Source organism: Hypanus sabinus, chromosome 11 (genome assembly GCF_030144855.1).
Source record: "Hypanus sabinus isolate sHypSab1 chromosome 11, sHypSab1.hap1, whole genome shotgun sequence".
Taxonomy (NCBI): Eukaryota; Metazoa; Chordata; class Chondrichthyes; order Myliobatiformes; family Dasyatidae; genus Hypanus; species Hypanus sabinus.
Window position 1 is genome coordinate 48,791,250 of NC_082716.1, and position 18,420 is coordinate 48,809,669.

The following is an 18,420-nucleotide window of genomic DNA, read 5'->3' on the forward strand; positions in this document are numbered from 1 at the left end:
TTTCATGTCAGGCATTATATGTTAAATGCTAGTAGGTCAGCAAACTATTATTAATATTTTCTGTTTCCTGGGAACCAAGGACCTGGGAGTAGTTGATATGTTCAACTCAAAGCAATAATTGGATTCAGCTCCCAAAAGAACAGAAAATGTGAAGAAATGTTCTAGCTGTTTCTATCTCATGAAAAAATCCATCTCTCAAATGGGAGAAAGCCATTTGTGAAATCCAAGTGCATGAATACCTTAAGACCAGAAGATATAGGAGCTGAATTAGGCCACTAGGCCCATCAAGTTTGCTCTGCCATCCTATCATGGCTGATTTATTATCCCTCCTAACACTACTCTCTTGCCTCGTAATCTTTGATGCCCTCACTAACAAAGGACAAATTACCTCAGTTTTAAATATACTCAATGACTTGGCCTCCACAGCCATCCATGGCAAAGAATTCTACATATTCACCACCCTCTGGCTAAAGAAATTCCTTCTCATCTCTGCTCTAAATTGATACCCCTTAATGCTGAGGCTGTGCCTTCTGGTCCTAGTCTCACCCACTATAGGAAACATCCTCTCCACATCCACTCTATCTAGGCCTTTCGATATTCAACAGGTTTCACTCCCCATTCTTCTAAACTCCAGTGAGTACAGGCCTAAAGCCATTAAACACACCTCATATGTTAATCCTTTCAAAATCAGAATTAGAATCACTTTATTGCCAATATGTGAAACATAGCAGAATTGATTGTGGTTCAGTGCCAAGCATAAAACACAGGACAACACCATAACAGACAATACAATAGCAACCAACAATTTACAAGACAATAGTGCAAACAGCTATGAGCTATCAGCAACTAGCAGGATGGTTACAAATGCATCAATAATCATCTTAAATAAATGTGAATGTATGAGCAGGCTCAATAATTATCAACAGAACAAGGATGTCAGGAAAGACCATTTAACAGATGTTGTGCAGGGACAGGGAGGGTATTACACCTGAGTTTTGTTGAGAAGCTGGATAGCTACAGGATAATAGGCTTTGGAGATGATGTGTAGTCCTGATGGTTATGGATGTGCAACGTTTCTCTGAAGGCAATTCAGTGAAGACTGCTAGGGTGGGTAGAGTCAGTAGTAATTTCTCAGCTCTTATCTTTGCTCTGGCAAGGAACAGCCAGTGATCTTCTCCACTGAGTGGACCACCTGCCGCAACCCGAACTTGGAGAGGGAGGATGTGGTGGGAAACCAAACGGTGATAGAGGTGGTCACAAAACTCACAAAGCTGGCTGAGTAAAAATTCATCAGGACATGCACAGAGATGTTAAGTTTCCTAAACTGGTGCAGAAACAATAATATCTGCTGGACTTTCCTCGAGATGAGTGTAACATGGTTGGCCCACTTCAATGTATTGGTAATGGTTGTCCCAGGAAGTGAAATGACTCAACCACAGACACAGAATGTCCATTAATTTCCAAGGGGGAGGTGGGGGGGGGGGAAGGCAGGGTGTTGTCGGCATAGGGCAATTCTTATTTCCACTGTCTTGTTAGCTGGGTTAGCTTGCTATGGAGCAATTCCAGAACAATTGTGTTAAAGACAGAGCTAAAATCCAAAAGCAAAGTACTCATATAGGAGTTGGGGGAGTCCAAATATTGAAGAATGTAATGAAGGCTAAAATTAACTGCATCCTCAACTGAGCAATTTACTCTATAAGCAAACTATAGTGAGTCAAGAAGATCAGTAATCAACCTAAAGTAGGCCAAGATCTGACATTCAAAGGTTATTACAACTACTGAAGCCAGAGTGACAGGTCTGTAATCATTAAATCCAGTGACCTTGCTGTTCTTGGAAACTGGAATGATTTTAGCCATTTTAAAGCAATCTGGAATGATGCATAACTGCAGGGAGGTGTTAAGTATCTCAGTGAAGACAGGTGTTAGCTGATCTGCACAGTGCCTGAGAGTATCAGGTGAGATACCACTGGGGCCTGCAGTTTTCCTAATGTTCTCTTTTCCAAATAGATTGCAAATGCCTTCTTGCTTCACAGATAGAATGGGATACAGGGAGGGGTCAAGAAGGGGAGGTGGCTGAAGAAGGTGAATGGGGCTGGGTTGAAGGGGGGATGGTGACATTGGAGTGGTTATGAACGGGAGATGGGTAGGGGCTCAGCATATCAGGATCAGAGGAAGTGAGAAGAGATAGTTGATTAATAAGTATCATAATAATAAGTATACGTAAACTTCAGATACTGTTGAAGGGGCGACCCGCCAGGGGGAGCCACAGTGACCGGGTCTCTGGCACTGAGTCTAGTGCTGTGGCTCAGAAGAGAGCAGAGAGGTGAAGAGGACTGCAGTGTTGAGAGGAGCAGAGATGAGGTTCTGTGGGCGCGATAGAAACACAACGATGGTATGTTGCCTCCCTGGTGCCAGGATCAGGGCATCTTGGATCGTGTCCACGGCATTCTAAGGGGCAAGGGTGAACAGCCAGAAGTCTCGGCACGTATTGGCATCAACAACATAGGTAGACAATATGCGGAGATCCTGAAGAAAGATTTTATGGAGCTAGGTAGGAAGCTAAGAAAAAGGACCCCCGGGATAGTGATCTCTGGATTGCTGTCTGTGCCATGTGACAAATAGGGTAAGAATAGGATAATTTGGCAGGGGAATACATGGCTTATGAACAGGTGCAAGGGGCAGGGGTTCAAATTTAGAGATCATTGGGATCTCTTCTACAGAAGATATGACCTATACAAAGGGGATGGTTTACACCTGAACCCGAGGGGATCCAATATCCTTCCAGGCTAGAGTTGTTCAGGAGGGTTTAAACTAATTTGGCAGGAGGATGGGAATGGGAGTGATTGTACTTAAGATGAGGTAGTTGAGTTACAAACAGAGGCAATGTGTAGTGAGGCTCCTAGCAAGGAGAGGCTGATGACAGGGCAAAATTACAGTCAACAAGATGAATTGCAATGTAAAAGGCAGACAAAATTGCAATGTGTGAATACAGAACTAGAGGCACAAGAGAGGAGTTATCCAGAATTGGTTGGAAAAGAACACTGGCAGGGATGACAGCAGAGCAGCGTTGGCAGGAATTTCTGGAATTCGGAAGTCACAAGATACATACAGTGGTGCTAGAAAGTTTGCCAACCCTGTAGAATAGTCTCTATTTCTGCATAAATTTGACCTAAAATGTGATCAGATCTTCACTTAAGTCCTAAAACTAGATAAAGAGAACCCAATTAAATAAATAACACAAAAACATTTTATTTGTTCATTTTTATGAGAAAAGTTATCCAATATTACATGCATTTGTTGGAAAAAGTATGTGAACCTTTGCTTTCAATTACTTCAACCAAACATTTCCAGTAACTGTTGTTCAGTTCTGCACATCACCTTAGAGAATTTTAGGCCACACCTCCTTACAGAACTGCTTCAACTCTGGGATGTTTGTGAGCTTCCTTGTATGAAATGCTTGCTTCAGATTCTTCCACAACATTTCTATAGGATTAAGGTCTGGACTTTGACTTTGCCATTCCAAAACACAAGTTTTCTTCTTTTTATACCATTTTGTTGTTGATTTACTCTTGTCTTTTGGATCACTGTCTTGTTGCATTATCTGACTTCTATTAAGCTTTAGATGACAGACTGCTAGCCTTACATTCTTCTGAAAATGTCCTGATACAATGTTAAATTCATTGTGACTATCCAGGCCCTGAGGCAGCAAAGCAGCCCCAAACCATGAAGCTCCTTCCACCATGCTTCACAATTGGGATGAGGTTTTGGTGGTGGTGTGCAGTGCCCTTTTTCCTCCAAACATAGCAAAGTGCATTCTGCCAAAAAGTTCCACTTGCATCTGATCTGTCCACAGAACACTGTCCCAGAAGCATTGTAGAACATCCAGGTGGTCTTTTGCAAACTTGAGATGTGCGGTGATTTTTTTTTTGAGGGCTGTGGTTTCCTCCATGGTGTCCTTCCATGAACACCATTCTTGTTCAGTGTTTTTCTTATAGTGGACACATGGACAAAGTCTTTAGGAAGTTCTGGAGATTTCTGCAGGTCCTTTGCTGTTACCCATGGGTTCTTTTTCACCACTTTCAGCATTGCACATTTTGCTCTTGGTGTGATCTTTGCAGGATGCCCACTCCTAGGGAGAGAAGCACTGAGATTCCTCCGTTTGTAGACAATTTCTCTTACTGTGGACTGATGAACACTCAGGTCTTTAGCAATGCTTTTGTAGCCTTTTCTAGCTTGATATATCTCTACAATTCTTCTTCTAAAGTCCTTTGAAAGCTGCTTTGATTGAGGTAAGGTGCACATAAACTTCTTCTTGAGAAGAGCGGGCTCTGTCAGTAACTTGACTGAGTCTTTTTTATAGGGTGGGGCACCTCTATAACCAATGCCTCCAATCTCATCTTACTGTTTGGAACATCTGACTCCAAATAGCTTTTGTTAGAACGCAATACCCTAGAGGTTCACATACTTTTTCCAACAAATACATGTAATATTGGATCAATATTTTTCAATAAATAAATGAACAAATATAGTGGTTTTGTGTTATTTATTTAATTGGATTCTCTTTATCTTGTTCTCAGACATGTGAAAATTTGATCACATTTTATGTCATATTTAATGCAGAAATAGATTAAATTCTACAGGCTTCACAAACTTTCTAGCATCACTGAACAACACAAAGAGAAAGAAGCACTCGAATGGCAAGATGACATAACCATGGCTAACAAGGGAAATCAAAGCCAATTTAAAAGCCAAAGAGAGGGCATATAATAGAGTAAAAATTAATGGGAAGTTAGAGGATTGGGAAGGTTTTAAATACCAACAGAAGGCAACTAAAAAGTTATTAAGAAGGTAAGGATGGAATATGAAAGTAAGCTAGCCAAGAATATTAAGGAGGATACTAAATGTTTCTTCAGATATATAAAGTATGACAAGAGAGGGGAGAATGGATATTGGATACTGAAAAATTATGTTGGAGAGGTAGTAATGGGGGACAAGGAAATGGTAGATGAACTGAGTCTTCGCTGTGAAAGACACACTCAGTATGGTGGAATTTCCGACCATCAGTGGTCATGAAGTGTGAGGTTACCATTGCTAGAGAGAAAATTTTTGGGAAAATGAAAGATCTGAAGGTAGTTAAGTCACCAGGACCAGATGACGTACACTCCAAGGGTCTGTAAAGTGGCAAGAGATTGTGGAAGCATTAGTAATGATCTTTCAAGAAACACTAGATTCTGGAATAGTTCCAGGAGACTGGAAAACTGCAAATGTCACTTCACTCTTCAAGAAGGGAAAGAGGCAGAAGGAAGAAAATGATCAAGCAGTTAGTCTGACCTAAGGGGAGGGAGGGGGAGTATTGGGAGCACTTCTGTTTGAAGTTGGTAAGTCTTTGCAGGGAACTCTGCACTACCCAGATATTGTTGCTGAAGTATCTTCCCAGCTGATCCTTGTAAGTGGCTTTTGTCACCTTTAGGACTTCATTAAACTGTTGTTTTGCAAAGTTGTATTTCTCTCAGTTTCCAAATTGTAGGCTTGTTCCTTTGCAGACCCTTGTTGAACCACAGCTTGTTGTTATTATACCTCATAATGATATTTTTAGGAAGCCACACTTCTTCACAGGATGTTATAGTGTCATTCTGGAATCATCCTCATGAACTACCTCTAAACCCTCTCCAATGTCAGTACACCTTTTCTAAGATTAGGGACCCAAAAGTGCTCAGAATACTCCAAGTGCAATTTGTCCAATGCCTGACAAAGCCACAGCATCACATCCTTGCTATTATATTCTCATCCTCCTGAAATGAATGCTAAAATTGTTTTTGCCTTCCTTAGCATCGACTCAACATCCAAGTGAAATTTTATGAAATCCTGCACAAGGACTTCAAAGACCCTTTAAAACTCTGATTTTTAAAATGTTATCCCCATTTAGAAAATAGTCTGTGCTTTTATTCCCTCTACCAAAGTGCAAGCCATACACGTCCCTACACTATATTCCAGTGTTACATCTTTCCCATACTCCAAATATGTCCAAGTCCTTCTGGAGACTCACTGCTTCTTCAACACTACCCGCCCCTCTAACTATCTTTGTATTGTCTGTAAACCTGGACACAAAGCTATCAATTCCATCATCCAAATCATTGACATATAACATGACAAGATGAGGGGCCAATACCAACTCTTGCTGAACATCATTAGTCACTGGCAGCCAATCCAGAATAGGCTCTCTTTATTCCAACTCTTTGCTTCCTGCCAATCAGCCAATGCTCTATCCATGCTGCTATCTTTCCTGTAATACCATGGACTCATATTTAGTTAAGCAGCCTCTTGTACATCATCTTGACAAAGGCCTTCTGAAAATCCAAGTAAACAACACACACTGAATGCCCTTTGTCTATCCTGCCTGTTATTTCTTCAAAGAACACCAACAGATTTTTCAGGCAAGATGTCCCCTAAAGGAAAACATGCTGACACTTATCATGCACCTCCAAGTACCTGAAACCTCATCCTTAATAATAGACTTCAACATCTTCCCATGAACTAAAGTCAGGTTAACTGGCCCATATTTTCCTTTCTCATACTTCCCTCCCTTCTTAAAGGGTAGAGTGATATTTGCAGTTTTCCAGTCATCTGGAACCATTCCAGAAACTAGTAATTCTTGAAAGATTATTACTAATACCTTTACAATCTCTTCAGCCAACTCCTTCAGAACCCTGGGCTGGAGTCAATCTGGCCCAGGTGACTTAGCTACCTTCAGATCTCAGCTTCCTAAGAAATTTGTCTTTAGTAATAACTATATTCACTTCTGTGCCCTGACACTTTCAAATTTCTGGCATACTGCTAGTGTTTTGCACAGTGAAGACTGATGTAAAAAACACTTATTAATTTTGTCTGTCATTTCTTTATCTCCCATTACTATCTTCCCAGGGTCATTTTCAACTGGTCAAATATCCACTCTTGCTTCTCTTTTACTCTTTATATATCTAAAAAAAATCTTTCGTATCCTCTTTTACATTATTGGCTAGATTACCTTCATATTTAATTTTTTCTCTCTTTATGGCTCTTTCCAGTTACCTTCTGTTGGTTTTTAAAAGTTTCCCTTTCCTCCAATGTCCCACTATATCATATGCCCTCTCTTTTGCTAATATGCTGTTTTTGACTTCCCCTGTTGCCACAGTTGAATCATAGATACATAGAAAATAGGTGCAGGAGTAGGCCATTCGGCCCTTCGAGCCTGCACCGCCATTCAGTATGATCATGGCTAATCATCCAACCCAGAACCCTGTACCTGCTTTCTCTCCATAACCCCTGATCCATTTAGCCACAAGGGCCATATCTAACTTCCTCTTAAATATAGCCAATGAACTGGCCTCAACTGTTTCCTGTGGCAGTGAATTCCACAGATTCACCACTCTCTGTGTGAAGAAGCTTTTCCTCATCTCGGTCCTAAAAGGCTTCCCCTTTATCCTTAAACTGTGACCCCTTGTTCTGGACTTCCCAACATCGGAAACAATCTTCCTGCATCTAGCCTGTCCAATTAGAATTTTATACATTTCAATAAGATCCCCCCTCAGTCTTCTAAATTCCAGTGAGTATAAGCCTAGTCGATCCAGTCTTTCTTCATAAGAAAGTCCTGCCATCCCAGGAATCAATCTGGTGAACCTTCTCTGTACTCCCCCTATGGCAAGAATGTCTTTCCTCAGATTAAGGGACCAAAACTGCACACAATATTCTAGGTGCAGTCTCACCAAGTCCATGTACAACTTCAGTAGAACCTCCTGCTCCTGTACTCAAGTCCTTTTGCTATGAATGCCAACATACCATTTGACTTTTTCACCGCCTACTGTACCTGCATGCCCACCTTCAATGACTGGTGTACAATGATACCCAGGTCTCGTTGCACCTCCCCTTTCCCTAATCGGCCACTGTTCAGATAATAATCTGTTTTCCTGTTCTTACAACCAAAGTGGATAACCTCACATTTATCCACATTAAATTGCATCTGCCATGAATTTGCCCACTCACCTAACCTATCCAAGTCACCCTGCATCCTCTTAGCATACTACTCACAGCTAACACCGCCGCCCAGCTTTCTGTCATCTGCAACTTTGGAGATGCTGCATTTAATTCCCTCGTCTAAATCATTAATATATATTGTAAACAACTGGGGTCCCAGCACTGAGTCTTGCGGTACACCACTAGTCACTGCCTGCCATTCTGAAAAGGTCCCGTTTACTCCCACTCTTTGCTTCCTGTCTGCCAACCAATTCTCTATCCACATCAATACCATACCCCCAATACCGTGTGCTTTAAGTTTGCACACTAATCTCCTGTATGGGACCTTGTCAAAAGCCTTTTGAAAATCTAAATATACCACATCCACTGGCTCTCCCCTATTCACTCTACTAGTTACATCTTCAAAAAATTCTATAAGATTCGTCAGATGTGATTTTCCTTTCACAAATCCATGCTGACTTTGTCCGATGATTTCACCTCTTCAAATGTGCTGTTATCACATCTTTGATAACCGACTCTAGCATTTTCCCCACCACCGATGTCAGACTAACCGGTCTATAATTCCCCGGTTTCTCTCTCCCTCCTTTTTTAATGTTACATTAGCCACCCTCCAATCCTCAGGAACTAATCCAGAATCTAAGGAGTTTTGAAAAATTATCACTAATGCATCCACTATTTCTTGGGCTACTTCCTTAAGCACTCTGGGATGCAGACCATCTGGCCCTGGGAATTTATCTGCTTTTAATCCCTTCAATTTACCTAACAATACTTCCCTACTAACATGTATTTCCCTCAGTTCCTCCATCTCACTAGACCCTCAGTCCCTTACTATTTCTGGAAGATTATTTATGTCCTCCTTAGTGAAGACAGAACCAAAGTAGTTATTCAATTGGTCTGCCATGTCTTTGTTCCCTATGATCAATTCACCTGTTTCTGACTGTAAAGGACCTACATTTGTCTTGACCAATCTTTTTCTTTTTATGTATCTATAAAAGCTTTTACAGTTAGTTTTTATGTTCTCTGCCAGCTTTCTCTCATAATCTTTTTTCCCTTTCCTAATTAAGCCCTTTGTCCTCCTCTGCTGGTCTCTGAATTTCTCCCAGTCCTCTGGTGTTCCGCTTTTTTTTGCTAATTTATGTTTCTTCTTTGGACTTGATACTATCCTTAATTTCCCTTGTCAGCCACAGGTGGACTACCTTCCCTGGTTTATTCTTTTGCCAAACTGGGATGAACAATTGTAGTTCATCCATGCGATCTTTAAATGCTTGCCATTGCATATCCACAGTCAACCCTTTAAGTATCATTTGCCAGTCTATCTTAGCTAATTCACGTCTCATACCTTCAAAGTTACCCTTCTTTAAGTTCAGAACCTTTGTTTCTGAATTAACTGTGTCACTCTCCATCTTAATGAAGAATTCCACCATATTATGGTCACTCTTACAACAAGATTGCTAACTAACCCTTCCTCATTGCTCAATACCCAGTCTAAAATGGCCTGCACTCTAGTTGGTTCCTTGACATGTTGGTTCAGAAAACCATTTCCAAGAAATCCTCTTCCTCAGCACCCTTACCAATTTGGTTCACCCAATCTATATGTAGATTCAAGTCACCCATTTATAACCTCTGTTCCTTTTTTGCACGCATTTCTAATTTCCTGTTTAATGCCATCCCCAACCTCACCACTACTGTTAGGTGGCCTGTACACAACTCCCACCAGTGTTTTCTGCCCCTTAGTGTTATGCAGCTCTACCCATATCGATTCCACATCCTCCAGGCTAATGTCCTTCCTTTCTATTGTGTTAATCTCTTCTCTAACCAGCAATGCTACCCCACCTCCTTTTCTTTTCTGTCTATCCCTTCTGAATATTGAATATGCCTGGATGTTGAGCTCCCATCCTTGGTCACCCTGGAGCCATGTCCCTGTGATCCTAACTATATCATATTCATTAATAACTATCTGCACATTCAATTCATCCACCTTGTTACGAATGCTCCTCGCATTGACACACTAAGCCTTCAGGCTTGTTTTTACAACACTCTTAGCCCTTATACAATTATGTTGAAAAGTGGCTCTTTTTGTTTTTTGCCCTGGATTTGCCTGCCTGCCACTTTTACTTTTCACCTTACTACTTTTTGGTTCGACCCTCATTTTCCACCCCTCTGTCTTTCTGCACTTGTTCCCATCCCCCTGCTACATTAGTTTAAAGCTCCTGAACAGCAATAGCAAATGCTCCCCCTAGGACATTGGTTCCAGTCCAGCCCAGGTGCAGACCGTCCTATTTATACCGGTCCCACCCCCCCCAGAACTGGTTCCAATGCCCCAGAAATTTGAATCCCTCCCCCTTGCACCATTTTTCAAGCCACGTATTCATCTGAAATATCCTCCTATTTCTACACTGACTAGCACGTGGCACTGGTAGTAATCCAGAGATTATTACCTTTGAGGTCCTACTTTTTAGTTTATCTCCTAACTCCCTAAATTCACCTTGTAGGACCTCATCCCGTTTTTTACCTATATTGTTGGTACCTATGTGCACCACGACCACTGACTGTTCACCCTCCCATTCCAGAATGTTCTGCAACTGCTCAGAGACATCCTTTACCCTTGCACCAGGGAGGCAACATACCATCCTGGAGTCTCGGTTGCGGCCGCAGAAATGCCTATCTATTCCCCTTACAATTGAATCCCCCATCACTATAGCTCTCCCACTCCTTTTCCTTCCCTCCTGTGCCACAGAGCCACCCATGGTGCAATGAACTCGGCTGCTGCTGCCTTCCCCTGATGAGACATCTCCCCCAACAGTATCCAAAACAGTATATCTGTTTAGGAGGGAGATGACCCCAGGGGACTCCTGCACTACCTGCCTACTGCTACACTGTCTAGTGGCCACCCCTTCCCTTTCTGCCTGTGTAACCTTTATCTGCGGTGTGGCCAACTCACTGAACGTGCTATTCAGGACTTTCTTAGCATCGGGAATGCTCCAGTATGAATCCAATCGCAGCTCCAGATGCTCAATGCGGTCTGCCAGAAGCTGCAGTTGGACACACTTCCTCCACACATAGTCATCAGGGACACTGGAAGTATCCGTGATTTCCCACATGCTGCAGGATGAACAAACCACGGGGCTGATCTCAGCTGCCATGACCTAACCAATACTTTCCTCAACTTTTGAAACTTTCTCCTTTGAAAGGAACTTAACCAGCCTTACCTCACTTGGAGTGAAGCTCGTCCTCAGCCTCTTCTCGTCGAAGCCTCTCAAGTCAAAGCCTCAAATCTCCATTCCTTCACTGGCCCACTCACTCACTGGCTGCTTTCATCTTCCCTTTGAATATTTCTCAGCTCTGGAATAAAATTTATCCTGCAACTTTCGAATTGCTCCCAGATTCTCCTGCCTTTGTTGTTCTGCTGACATTCCCACTACTGTCCTGTTCCAATCAACTTTGAAGAGCCCGTCTCTCATGCCTCGGTAATTCCCTTTACTCCACTATAATACTGATACATCTGACTTTATCTTCTCCCTCCCAAACTGCTGGGTTAATTCTAACATATTACGATTGTTGCTTCCTAAGGGTTCTTTTACTTTAAGCTCCCTAATCAAATCTGGTTCAGTACACAACACCCAATCCAGAATTGTTTGTTCCCTAGTTGTCTCAAATAAATGGCTCTAAAAGCCATGTCCTAAGGCTTTCTACAAACTCCTTCTCTTGGGACCCAGCACCAACCTGATCTTCACAATCTGTCTGCATGAAATCCGCCATGCTTATTGTAACATTGCCCTTATTACACGCCTTTTCTATTTCCCATTGAAATTGACATCCCACATCCTAGTTACTGCTTAGGGACCTGTATATAACTCCCATCAGGGTCTTTTTACCCTTGCAGTGTCTTAACTCTACCCACAAGGGCTCTGCAGCTTCTGATCCTATATCACCTCTTTCTAAGGACTTGATTTTGTTTTCTACCCAAGAGCCACACCACCCCAACTGCCTAATTGCTTGTTCTTTCAATACAAGGTGTATCCTTGCATTTAAGCTCCCAACTATGATCTTCTTTGAGCCACAACTCAGTGATGCTCAGTATGTCATACCTGACAATCCTTAACTGTGTTACAAGGCCATCTACCTTCACCTGCATACTGTGTGCATTCAAATATAACACCTTCAGTGTTGTATTCATTACCCTTTTGATTTTCCTCCCATGTTATACTTCATTCACAGTCTCACTACAGACTGCATTGGCTTATTTACCAACTGCCACATCTTCAGCCCTATGTCTCTAGGTCTTATCCCCTTGCCAAGTTACTTAAAACTATCTCCAACAGTTCAAGCAAACCGCAAGAATATTGGCCCTCCTTGGGTTCAGCTTAACCTGTCCTTTTTGTACAAGTCATACCATCTCCAGAAGAGATCCCAATGATCCAGAAATCTGAAACCCTACCCTCTGCACCAGTTCCTCAGCCTATTCCTGCCCTGATTAACACATGCTACTGGGAGTAATCCAGAAATTACTATCTTGGAAGTCCTGTTCTTCAGCCTTTCTGCTAAATCTCTGTTTTCACTGTGCAGGACCTCTTCCCCCTATCTACCTAAGTCATTGGTACCAATCTGCATCATGACCTCTGGCTGCTCACCCTTCCTCTTGAGAATCTTCTGAAGCTACTCTGCAGCATCTTGGACCCTAGCTGCTAGAAGGCAATATACCATACTGGCTTCTCTTTCGTGGCCAAAGAACCTGCTGGCCATCCCCCTCACTATCAATTCTCTTATCACTGTCGCTCTGCCTGACTTTATCCTTCCCTGCCAAGACTCAGAGCCAGCCCCAGTGCTACTGGTCTGGCTGCTGCAGCTATACCCTTGCTGGTCAACCCCCAGCAGTATCCAAAGGTGTATACCTGCTGCTGAGGGGAATGACCACAGGGGCATCTTGCTTACTCCCCTTACTTCTCCTGGCGGTCACCCATCAACAATCTGAAACCTGCAGTCTGCGTGTGACCACCTCAGAAAACGTCTCATTTATGAGGTTTTCAGCCTCCTAGATGGTCCTGAGTACATCCAGTTCCAGCTTCTTGATGTGAAGTTACGTGCAGATGTAGTTACCAGGTAGACCACTAGGTACCCTGAAATTGCACATCTCTCAGGAGCAGCATTCTACTGCTTGGACTACTATACTGCCTTCACTTGTTATAACTTCTCAAACTTAAGTTCTAGCCTGAACCTGCTCTCACTGAAGCCTGTCAAGCCAAAGCCTGACCACTCAAACTCAAGTCTTTGCACTGTGTCTCAATAAACAATAAGCACATTCAGGAGATTTTGGCTATTACTGTGAGATTTTTTTAAAAAATGTTTAATGTTTCAGGTTGAGCAACAAAAAGACCATCAGGTCAGCTTGTGTCAACAGAATGGGCAGCATTTCACTGCTGTAAGTGAATAGATACCAATTCTACTTTGGGGGTAAATGGTATTCAAGGTCATTGGTGAGATTCAGAAAGAGCTAAGCAAAAATAATTTCAACACAAAAGCTCTGCTCAAATGAAAGGGTATCAAACATTTATGATGCTCAAGTTAAAATAACATGAATATTCTTGGAGAAACTGTTTTACTCTGTGACTAGATCAGCATATTTGGTACTAGCAGGTTTGATCTTGATAAACCTATTCAGAATAGAGTTAAATATTTGGTAAACATAGTGCGGTGGAGAAGGAATTTTAAATCCTAAGTTGCTCCACTAAAGAGCTAATAAGAACGGAGGTTCACTGCTGATTTCATGCACATTGAGGAAAACATTCTGCAATAGCAATCCAAGCTTGTTTGCCCTGTTATAGTCTACATTTCTCACGGGCAGAGGTGTGGTCTCATTTTGAATTGATTGAGACTTGAAGCAGCAGCTACAGCTTCTGATTGCTAGAAATTGATCTCTGTCACTTTGTTGCAGGAGATGCGAGGTGAAATTGGAGTCTGCCTGTGCTGTTGGTGGAAGAAGGGTTGCTGGATTCTCTGATGTCTGGAAATTATGCTGAAAGCAGGTGTTAACAAAAAGGCATGCCATATTTGGCTTTTTAGGACGATCAGGGGACCAGCTATCGTGACTACGGTCTGAAAAAACTATTCTTAGCCAAACATTCTTCTGTTGTTTTGTTAACGATTTTTCCTTCTGCTGCCTTTTGCTGTCAGTATGAGCATTTAGTTTTGAGTTGCATTGTCCTCTGATGAAGCACATTCAGATGTAGTCTAGCAAGTGGAGGCATAATTGGCAGCGCATACATGCTGGTTAACAAATATGCCAATTAAGACAACCCTCAGTCAACTCCATTTAATCTTCAGTGGAACACGTTGCAAGCATCTCTCTCAGAAGTGTAACTAAATTAGCCACATCAACACCGTAACTGCACAGAGATCGGCTAGCTCCACTGTAAAGAAGCTGAACACACACGACTGACTGGACAGGATAAATAGCCCAGATTTCTTCCTGCTCTTTGTCATATGTATTTCTCTGACATGAAAGGCATGACTTTAATGTCTGTAGGCAGGGCTAATTAAATAATGGAGGAAGTTTGGAAGTCTATCATCAGGAAATGGCAATATTCCATGACTATCTTCTTGCTGATGTATAAGTGGCACAGACACAGCTCCTGTGTCTTGTCCAGGAAACTATCATTTTCTAAAAAGCTGGGCTTGTGTCAGTGCCAAGCCTACACTCCAGGTGCAGCTGTCTCTTCTAACTAGGTATCTATTTTGTTAACATGCCCTGAGGACATATTTAAAGAATGCCTATTCTTTTCAAAGACTACTGTTGCCAAACTCAGGTAAATTTTCAGGTTAGATTGAGTGCAAGATAAAAGAAGAAATAATATGGAACTGAAACAAACAATACAGTTGTGCCTCCTTATCCACGAGGGATTGGTTGCAGGACCTCTTGTGGATACCAAAATTCACGGATGCTCAAGCCCCTTATTCAACCTGTCTCAATGAGGTGAGCCTTAGGACCCAGCGGAACCCCAGACCTTATTTAACCTGGCTCAATGCGGTGGACATTAGGACACTGCATCAGGGCTCTGAATCCGCAGTGTTTCTGCTCACAAAAATAATCACGATCACGATTGAAAATAAAGTGGAAATAATAAAGTGATTGGAAAGAGGTGAAACGCCATCGGACTTTGGAAAAGCGTTAGGCTACGTCGGTCAACGATTGGAACAATTTTAAAAGATAGAGTGAGAAAGGCCCGGCCCCAATGAAAGCTACGATTATTATTAAGCAACCTAGCGGTTTAATTATTGGGTTTTGGGTTTTTGATCCTCTACATCAACCCAACACGGTGGAGGGCGTGCTCGATAGTGATCTGTTACTGGATCGAACGCGGGAACTTCCGTTCCCGAGCCTGGCTCTGAAACATATGTTCTTAAGTGTTTTATATGCACAGAATGGTAAAATATATACTATATACTAAGACAAACATTTGACTAACTGACACTAAATAATACCGGATGTACCTGTTCTGGCTTACTTAGTAAGAGAACTTAAGATTATTTACGATCCCGATCCACGATAACCCACGCACATCCTCCCATATACTTTAAATCATCTCTAGATTACCTATAATACCTAATACAATGTTAATGCTAAGTAAAATAGTTGTTATACTGCATTGTTTAGGGAATAATGACAAGAAAAGAAGTCTGTAGATGCTCGAACAACAAGTGCTGGAAGAGCACTTCCGGGTTTTCATGCTTCGCGTTTGGTTGAATTTGCGGATGAGGAGGGCCGACTGTACTGAAGTATTACTAGTAGACAGAATTAATGCAAACCTGTAGGCATTTTACAGATATTTTTAAAGACAAAAGTAAAGCCAGGCAAATAGTAAGGGCTACTATGGACATCAGAGGCAAATTGTGCATGGAGTCAGAAGGTATAGGTGAGGTCATAAATGAATACTTTTCACTCAAATTGAGAAAGAAAATGGACATTGTCATTGAAATTTTTTTTTGTTGAAGTCTCTATAGATAAAAATGTAAGTACTCAAAGTGTTGGTGGGTTTAAAGATGGATAAATTCCCAGGAGTTGATGGGATTTATCCCATGCTGCTATGGGAGACAAGGTCAAAGACTGATGCAGCTCTGGTGAGATTTTTTAAATCTTCTTTGGCCATTAGTGAGGTACCTGATGATTGGAAAGTGGCACAGGATTCCTCTTTTCAGGAAAGGCAGCAGGGAAAGCCTTGTAATTGCAGACCTGGATACTAAAACACCTGATTTTCCACAGGGATCAGTGCCGGGATTCTTGTTGTTTATATTGAGTGAATACTGTGAATGATATGAACAAGGCAGAACAGTACAGCTCAGGAGCGGGCCACAGTAAACAATGCATGTCAATATAACTTTTTTTTTAAAGTACAGGCATATAGTTAATGACTGAGATATCTGAACTAAAACAAGATATAAAATTTCATCTCTATGTCCACCACAAATGCATAACCTAACTCCAGGACTGGAAATAGTCTGAGTGCCAGTGGCAGTGGTACACTATGTCTGTTCAGACCCATCCCATCAGCAATTTTGACATTTTAGACTGGGGGTAGGCAACTTACAGCCTTGACCGGCCACGTGCAAATATTGGGATACTATGCTTATCCGGCCCGTGAGTGATTTTTCCTTATTCTGAGTGTTACACATGACCACACTGATGGACATGCATGGCGTCTTGATACACTGGCCCCAGGTTCCGTTTTGTTCCAAACCAAACACTGGTATATACTAATGACGGGAAGGCAGACTACCTTATTAATATGTATTAGATACTCTCCGTGCACACGCAGGTTTTCAGATGGGATCATTCAAATTTGTAAACAGAAACAGTGTCACTGAGTTTTAACAAGAAATCCACGCTAAATATCCAGATATTTACACTGTTCTACGATACTTGTTGAATAACTCGCATTTCGAAATAAAATCAAAGAAAAAAATTCCAATGGCAATGAATGCAAAACACAGGAGGGTAGACACTGAGTACCGAAATTTCCAAGACACTTGGACACTAGTTTACTTCTTCATCGAGCAAGGTGGAAAACTAGTTTGTCTCATTTGCCTAGAAAATGTTGCTGTGAAGAAGGTGGCAAATATCAGGTGACATTACAAGACCCACCATAGTGGAAATTTTAAGAAGTTTACTGGACAAGCAAGGGAAGATGAAGTTGAGTGAAGGAAGGCTAGTTTTGGAAAACAAATGTCATTTTTTGACAAGAAAAGCAGTGAAAATGAAGGAAAAATTGAGAAAAGAGTTTTCATCTCATTTTGCAGGCAACACGAGTGAATCTGCAGATGTTGGAAATAAATAAAAAACACAAAATGCTGACAGAACTCAGCAGGCCAGACAGCATCTATGGGAGAAGGGTTTCGGCCCAAAACGTCGTTATTACCTCCTCCCATAGATGCTGTCTGGCCTGATGAGTTCTGCCAGCATTTTGTGTTTTTTATTTTTTTTCATCTCATTTTGCTGATTCTTGCTTGCATGCAAATGAATTCAAGCTGTTTGCTCGCAAACATGAGGAAACCTGCAAATGCTGGAAATTCAAGCGACATACACAAAATATTTCGTCGACTGTGCTTCTTCCTGTAGATGCTGCCTGGCCTGCTGCGTTCCACCAGCATTTTGTGTGTGTTACTCAAGCTGTTTGCTACTCCATTTGATGTGGAAGTGGACACTGCATCAGAAATATTCAAATGGAATTGATTAAGATGCAGTGTGACGACATATTGAGATCGAAATTTCATTCTGAAGATGTGTCAGTGCTTGACTCCTATAGAAAATATATTCATCCAAGTGGTAAGTATCCTAACTTAGTGGATCATGCAAAAAAGATGGCATCATTGTTTGGCAGCACTCATCTGTATGAGCAATTATTTTCAAAAATGAAGCACACCAAGAACCATTTGAGAACAAGATTGACTGATGCCCATCTGGATAATGTCTTGCTCTTGGCATCAACAAGTCTGACACCCAATAATTGAGAAGCTTTCAAGCAATAAATAGCATCAAGTTTCACATTGATTTATCGACTGTTTGCATTAAAATTTTCTTTTTTATTATACTTAATTTACCACCATTCAATGCATCATGTTCATATGTTTTATGTTTAAAGATTCTTTGTGTCCTTTTAATAGATTCAAAAGATGCCTTGATTGAAATAAATTGCAAGTAAACGGAGTTCTTTGATTACTAATTGGCATCCTTGGTTATGCACAAATGATTTTCTAGCATGCGTTATTCAATAATTTGAGGCAAAACATAACTAGATGTATTTAAATGGATAATTCCCATATTTCAAGTTTTTTTATGGCATTTATCTGGCCCACCGTCCGCTCATTAATATGCAATTTGGTCCACAGAGGCAAAAAGGTTGCCGACCATTGTTTTAG

At 41.5% G+C, this 18,420-nt stretch overlaps 1 protein-coding gene across 10 annotated transcripts in view; it reads right to left on the minus strand.

Moving 5' to 3' along the window:
* LOC132401933 (nuclear factor 1 A-type) overlaps window positions 1-18,420 on the minus strand; it is a 544,334-nt gene that overhangs the window by 202,311 nt on the left and 323,603 nt on the right. The gene's annotated exons all lie outside the window — the stretch shown is intronic.